Source organism: Macrobrachium rosenbergii, chromosome 8 (genome assembly GCF_040412425.1).
Source record: "Macrobrachium rosenbergii isolate ZJJX-2024 chromosome 8, ASM4041242v1, whole genome shotgun sequence".
NCBI classification, from domain to species: Eukaryota; Metazoa; Arthropoda; class Malacostraca; order Decapoda; family Palaemonidae; genus Macrobrachium; species Macrobrachium rosenbergii.
This window is the reverse complement of record NC_089748.1, coordinates 48,683,598-48,691,153: the sequence shown is the minus strand read 5'-3', so window position 1 is coordinate 48,691,153 and position 7,556 is coordinate 48,683,598. Positions and strand designations below refer to the sequence as shown.

At 35.3% G+C, this 7,556-nt stretch overlaps 1 protein-coding gene across 1 annotated transcript in view; it reads left to right on the top strand.

Moving 5' to 3' along the window:
* The first annotated feature begins 411 nt into the window (after window positions 1-411).
* Window positions 412-7,556, top strand: part of LOC136840830 (low density lipoprotein receptor adapter protein 1-like) — a 33,138-nt gene continuing 25,993 nt past the window's right edge. Inside the window, exon 1 of the mRNA XM_067107763.1 lies at window positions 412-491. The gene's annotated coding sequence lies outside the window, so the exon portion shown is untranslated. The remainder of the gene's footprint in view (window positions 492-7,556) is intronic.

The window sequence follows — 7,556 nt, the reverse complement described above, 5'->3', positions numbered from 1 at the left end:
AAGTGCAACTGCGAGTTTTTCCTCTTGTTACACCTTTGCAATATTTTTCCTCTCAGTTTCCCTTTCAGCGCTGAATGACCTCATAGGTCCCAGCGCTTGGCCTTTGGCTTAAATTTTGTATCCCAATTCCAATATGTAGGCCTAAACAACAAATTTCTAAGTAAATCTAGCTTTATTTGATATCATGACTTTCTCGTGATCTTAAATGGAAAAATAAAGTCCGCAGTAGGATGAAGAGGTAACTTTGCCTGCGTAGGAAAATGTAGTGAGGCAATTAAATCGTGGCTACTTGTACTTTGGTAGATGTATTATCAGGATTGTTGAGAAAAAACTAAAATAACTGACCTATGAATACCAAATGATAAGATAAGGATAAGATACCCAAAAGACGCGCTTTTCTTAACACTTATCAGTTCTCCGCTGGCTTGTGTTAACTCCGTACCTTAAAAGGAAGGACCAGCTGGAATATATATCTTTGAAACTTCTTTAAGGTAATTTTGAACTAGTTGTGTACGATAGGTTCCGAAAGTTACTGTAATTTCAAGTAAATTATTGTAATCCAAAGGATAGCCTATAAACAACAGTGTAAAAGAAGGTGAAATGATATTTTCATCATAAGGACTTTCGTCCCTTCTATCTGAATCGTCAGGAAAAAATGTAGCGTAAAGTATGGCCTTAATAAGCAACGGCAAAGCCTCATTTTAAACACTGATCTGATCCAACAGTAAGTTAAACTAATTTCCGAAAACAGGTGTAAATTTACTGCATCTCTGGACAAGTGCAGATCAATTCACCGACGAAAACGGTGTGGCATTGTCCCACTGACCTTGAAACTACAGACCTAAAGTTTCTTTATCTGGGTATTGTAGTCTCCACACCTAGTATCCTTCTGGACATGAGAATCATTCGTTCTTGGTTGCAAGACTTTGGTTTAAGCACAGGAAAAAGTGACCTTGTACAGCTACCTCTAGGTCAAGTGCAACCTGTAAGTCTCTCTCGCTGTGGTGCAGCTCCACAGTTATAAGATTAGACGGTCAGAAGATGATTTCAAACCTTCCCTGATAGAAGTTTTGGCCATATTCCTTAGCTGTTTTTATTTGTCTATCTTTGGAGATGTTCAGTCTAAATGGGACGAGATTGTCCACGGTAGCAAGTGGTCTCCACAACCCTTGCTTAGGAAAGTACGACTAGGTCTGAGTGTGACGGTCGTTGGTTTGGAAGAAGGAAAATAAAAACCATTCTGCTAAGGCAGCCAAGTTATGTGCACACCATGAGCAGTAATCCTCAATGGTACCATTCAGTCATTCACCCATATCTTGAGTCAATAATTAGTCAGTCACTAAATTACATTAGATAGCTTGTGTTAGTTTATACGTTTACTTTAACTCATTCATACTCCATATTAATAATTGCATAACAGTGTTTATTGACTGTAAGAACATAAATGCAAGTAAATTATAAAAGGAAGTATAATAACGGTGACCACTTCACACGCCTATTACGTAATAAAGATGTACACAACATCACTATCTTATGTAAAAGGAGCTTTGTAAGTTCAATTTGCGGTGAGTGTTCTCCAACCCAGAAACAGGACAAAGTTTCAATTTGCTGTTGAGTATAGCCTGTGGTTTGCCCTGAGAGTGCAAGCCAAAATGTTTATGACAAAATGTACCAGGTACTGAGAACAGATGACCTGGCGGCTTATTCGTACAAGTAACCATAAATATAAATCTTTTATTATCAGCTGCCACCACTTACAACATAGGTTCTCTTGAGAGAGAGAGAGAGAGAGAGAGAGAGAGAGAGAGAGAGAGAGAGAGAGAGAGAGAGAGAGAGAGAGAGAGAGAGAGAGAGAGAGAGTGCTGTTCCAAATGTGTGAGTGGGTCTATGTGAAGTAATAATACGATTTGACTGAGTAGCGTGTATGAAATGCAGTTCGTCGAACTGCCTTCAGGGTGAAGCGTGAAGCCCTTCTCTTTCGCTTTGAAAAGGGTCATCACTCAATTCCAGCAGCTTATCCATGCGCACGGGAATGGTAGTCAAAAGAAATCACTGGCCCATGCAAATGTAAACATGGAAGACTCACGTCCCTACTCAAAAGAAGTTAGATTATGTTAGATAACTTTCCCAGTCCTATGCAAAAGGTATGGTCTTTTAGTGCTGACCATTGCAGTAAGTCTTATGCTTGGTTTTGACATGGATATTATTTTGAGAAATGATTTAAGGACAATGCTCTCTCCATCATTACTATATATTTAATGTTTGGGAAGGTCCGCACGTTTAAGATACCCACACATAAAACACACACAGATATTTACATTTATATATATATATATATATATATATATATATATATATATATATATATATATATATATATATATATAAAAAAATCACAAATATGCATGTGATCTGATTATCAGCTGAAGATACAGGAAATGTTTAAAGAGAAACGTCAGACTGTCAATACAAAACTATTTCCTGTGTCTTCAGGTTTTTATATATATACTGTAATATATATATATATATATATATATATATATATATATATATATATATATATATATATATATATATATATATATATATATATATATTACATATATATTACACACACATATATATATCTATATATATATATATATATATATATATATATATATATATATATATATATAATTATATATGGAATGTGCCATAACTCAACTTTGACGCTCATATTTACGTATTTTTCCACTGAAATGAGAGAGAGAGAGAGAGAGAGAGAGAGAGAGAGAGAGAGAGAGAGAGAGAGAGAGAGAGAGAGAGAGAGAGAGAGACTGAATGCATAATCGAGATATTAGCAGTTGTGTAATAATATTACCCCCTAAATACACCACACCGGGATTCACACGATAACATGGCGCAAGACTGAATGAATTGGAATGCTGAACACTTTATCTCATTCTGCTCTTTCTTATCTTACAGAATTCTTGGAGAAAGGGTACACCTCTTAGACGCCTTGCAAATGGGTATCACAGCAGCTACTTACTACTCGTTCGTGCAATAATTCAGTCTTGTTCAGGAATTAATTTTCCTCATTTGTATCTTCTTGATGCATGGTACTGCTCTCTCTCTCTCTCTCTCTCTCTCTCTCTCTCTCTCTCTCTCTCTCTCTCTCTCTCATTCGCTTTTTGTAAGGGAAAATTTGATTACTTGTTGTACACTTAGCAAGTTGATGAATTTGTGCCGTGTTCGAGAGGAAACTGCACACATTAATAATAATAATAATAATAATAATAATAATAATAATAATAATAATAATAATAATAATAATAATAATGCTGTAACGAAATAAGTGGTGTAGGAAATCTTGGAGTCCGAATAGACAGCGACACCGAAATTAGCTGGCCAGTGGAAACTCAGCCGTAACAAAGGTCGTAAAAAAAGTTTCCTTTCCGGCAATTTTCTAAAAGTGACATCGCCAGATTTCTTCTTCCGTGGCGTCTCAAGTCTTGGTTGGCCCGGCATAGTGAAATGTATATAGAAACGAAAGGAAAATACACGGTTATACATGATGGATAACAGGCTAACAACAAGATGCTGGAACAATTATGGTACAGGGAAAACAGATTGTCTTGTGATTTCCGTAAGTTTAAAGAGAGAATATATAGAATTAAAAGCCGTGAATAAATTAATATTTACAGCTCGAGACACGCACACAGCCGAAGGGAAAGCTGCTGGCAAAAGAATTCCTAGCAGCTGACACCAGCGAAAGTAGACGCATGTCTCGCCAGTCATCGTAAGCAGCAGGTCTCCTTAAGGTTGAAAATCCCCCGTGTTATCAGCCAACTGTGAACTCTTAGGTGCTGACGTACGAGGCTTTAAATTTCGAGAACACTGAGGAATATGCGGAGTTTTAGCGGCCTGCCGTAAAACAAACGCCAGAACATAAATTTCTTATAGAGAACTCGCGATAATTGTTTTTCTTTGGTTAGGCGGGCAGGCAATCTATCCGGGAAAGCTTGAGTTCTGTTGCTTAACGACAGGGAGTTTGTGTTATGAAGTTGGTAAACGTCCATTAAAAATGGCTTCTTAACCACCAAAATACACTTATTGATATTGGCGTGGGGAGAGATGCTCTCCAGTGTTACGCAAGTCTTGAAAGTGAATGTACAGTCAACAATAAAGGAATATGTTATGTTCTTGGCGAGGCAAAATCCTTGCATAATTCTTTTTAAAGTGTAGGCGATGCTGTTGTGATGTTTAATGTAGTTGCAGCTTATGTTAATGAACATGGTCAGTTATACTAATCGCTTCTTGGAATGCAAACTATGGGGGTAGTAAGGGCCCAAATCACAATGACCTAAATGCAATCATTCATACATACATGCCCATATGGTTATACATATGTATACAAATACACATTATGTATGAGTGTGTTTGTGAATAGATATATTTCCGTCTCAGTCATGAAACAGAGCAATAAAGGGTTTTATCTGTAGTATCCAAGATAGCAAGAAAGTGGATTATATTAAAAACAAGGTTCTTTAGACCTTGATTAAAACAATGAACATTTTCCCGCTCGACATTCTGATGCTGAGATTGAACACTTGCCGTCAGTTTTCTTCAGAGATTATAAAAAAAAGTCCTTATCAGTTGATAAAGCACCTGGGGCCAAATCTCACCTCCTTCCCAAGAGAGTTTATCAAGATTACGCTGTGTTGAGTCTTGAGATTCTCTAGGAATGCAAGATTTTCAAAGAAGGCAGGCAGTGGTGCATGAGCTATGAAAAACTAGTGTTCTTTGGGTATAAGTAAGTGTACCTTAGTTTTACCAGACCACTGAGCTGATTAACAGCTCTCCTAGGGCTGGCCCGAAGGATTAGACTTATATTTTACGTGGCTAAGAACCAGGTGGTTACTTAGCAACGGACTACAGCTTGTGTGGAATCCGAACACATTATAAAGAGGAAATGAATTTCTATCACCAGAAATAAATTCCTCTAACTCTTTTCTTTGGGTACAGGTTGCTCATGGTTATATATATATATATATATATATATATATATATATATATATATATATATATATATATATATATATATATATATATAATATATATATATATATATATATATATATATATATATATATATATATATATATATATAATTTATTATATGACTCACAGACTTGAAACTGGTCAGTAAGAGAAAACAAATTCCAATGACCATCAAATAACTGAAGGCAAAGTAAAGTCATCATCAACCATAATAACGCTTTTTCTTTTTAAAATATTTCTACTTTTACTGCGTTATTCAAATTTAGATCGCAGATCCGGTCTTGGAAGAACGCAGGCAAGCATTTTTTTTTTTTTATCTTCTGGTGTTTGTTATGAGGTCAGTTATTTTGTTATGGGGTCAATTATCTTTTCTGTTGTGACGTCACTTATGCATTCAGTCAGTTAACAATTTAGCCGGATGATATCTATAACCAAGCTGCTGCGGTCTCATGATTATAAGAACAACTGTTGTGAATCTCTGGAGTACTCGATAATTCAACGGACGTCAGTGCCAAGGTATAGTTTTAATTCTTTCCCTCTCTCTTTTATCATCCAATTTCCATTAAGACGCGTGAAACGATAAATCATATTCATTTGTTAATATTCATTTTGATTAAATTTTAATGGTAACCACAAGCCTTCTTTGCAAGTCACTGGTATTTTGGACCGGTTTCACGCGAAAGTTTGTTCATTTTGATAATATTGATCATTAAGAACGAAATGTATATCATTACTTTTACCTTGGAGATATAAACAACACAGTGACAACAAATCCCTTTTAGGACGTTTGCGATGTTGAATGTGAATAATACAGAGAGAGCGTTCGAAAGTTCTGGAAATATTTGCAGAAGAGGTATGATAACAACAGCGCTTTAATATCAAGAAAGCGAGAGAATTTATGATTTATGCAAGATAGAGGTGAGCATAGTTGTGCTCGTAGCGTGAACGATGTGCTGCTGATGTGTCTTGCGTGCAAGGTACAGTAAAGGAGCTAATGTTGTGGGAGTGCGTCCTTGATTCTGTGTCTAAGGATGAAGGTAGCAATGACTATTGTTTTGTCACTTCTCTGGAGCCATCCCCTATCAGGAAGCAAGTTTTACCACACACATACACACCTATATATACATGTATATATATATACACACACATATATATATATATATATATATATATATATATATATATATATATATATATATGTAAAGACAAAATCCACGAAGGAAAGAGAAACAATGGAGTTCTGCAAGGTCTTTCGACTTACAGTTATTATTTTCGTGATTCAGTTATACATGCATGTCTATATATATGTACATATATATGTGTGTGTGTGTGTGTGTATGTGTGTATATATATGTTCCTGCCACCTCAGCTATTAGTAGCCACAACTCAGTTGTAATCGTAATACGTGATAAAATACTCATTCGGTTTCTCCTTTAGAGTACAGAACTTTTTTTTTTATGAGGGACTTTCCATTTTTCCTTTCCACATAAAAACTTTAAAGAGAAATATCACATCTGATTTAATGTCTTGATTCCTGGAGCAGTTATTTAACGTCTCAACATGATTTCTCAATTGTGAATGAATATTCAATTCGGGGCAGTTGTGACAACCTAGAATATTTTGAAATACGACCAAGGCAGACTGATTACGTTATTCACACTTTCCCATGATTACCTGTGGTGCAGCAAGAAGCCACATGCATGCAATATCAAGCACTATGAATTTATTTGTAACTCCACTGCTGTAGTATTCTGCTTGTGGAGTCGAGATATAAGCATATGCCTTCTTAGTTCTGTGTTTTCAAGTTCCGAAAAGCGAGTTTCGCTGGTGACACGTGAAGTTCTTCGTCAACAGACAGAAAAAAGTTTTTGAAAATATTGACTACAGTAACTCATCTGATGGGGTACTTCTCAAATAATGTGTGCAAAAACGTAGAGTTTATTTCTCCATGCCTTGATCTGTTTCCTGCATTCAGTGCTTGCAACATCGATATGCTCTCATCACACGCTTTCATTTTGTTGTACAGAGAAAAGCACTGCGATTATCTAACCTTATTTATATATATATTGAACATCAGAAAAGCTGAGTGATAGCCATAAAGCAGTCGTTACCTTCCATAACAATATATAACAACATCCGTTAAGTCAGTTATCTATAATTTGCATACCTTACTGTAAACCGAATACCTCGCATTAGTTCCAGAAAGCGATTAAATCTTGGCGAACAAAAAAGAAGAGCGAAAAGAAATAAAAGTGGTGTTAGGGAAAAAAGGTAACGATATTCGACATGGTTTTGTCATTTCAGAAATTTGTATTCTCATTGTATATTTTACAGAACGGTTTATTTTACACCTCTCTCTCTCTCTCTCCCAATTTCTCTCATATATATATATATATATATATATATATATATATATATATATATATATATATATATATATATATATATATATATATATATAAAGTGAATATATATATATATAATTTTATATATATGTATATTAAACATGTATG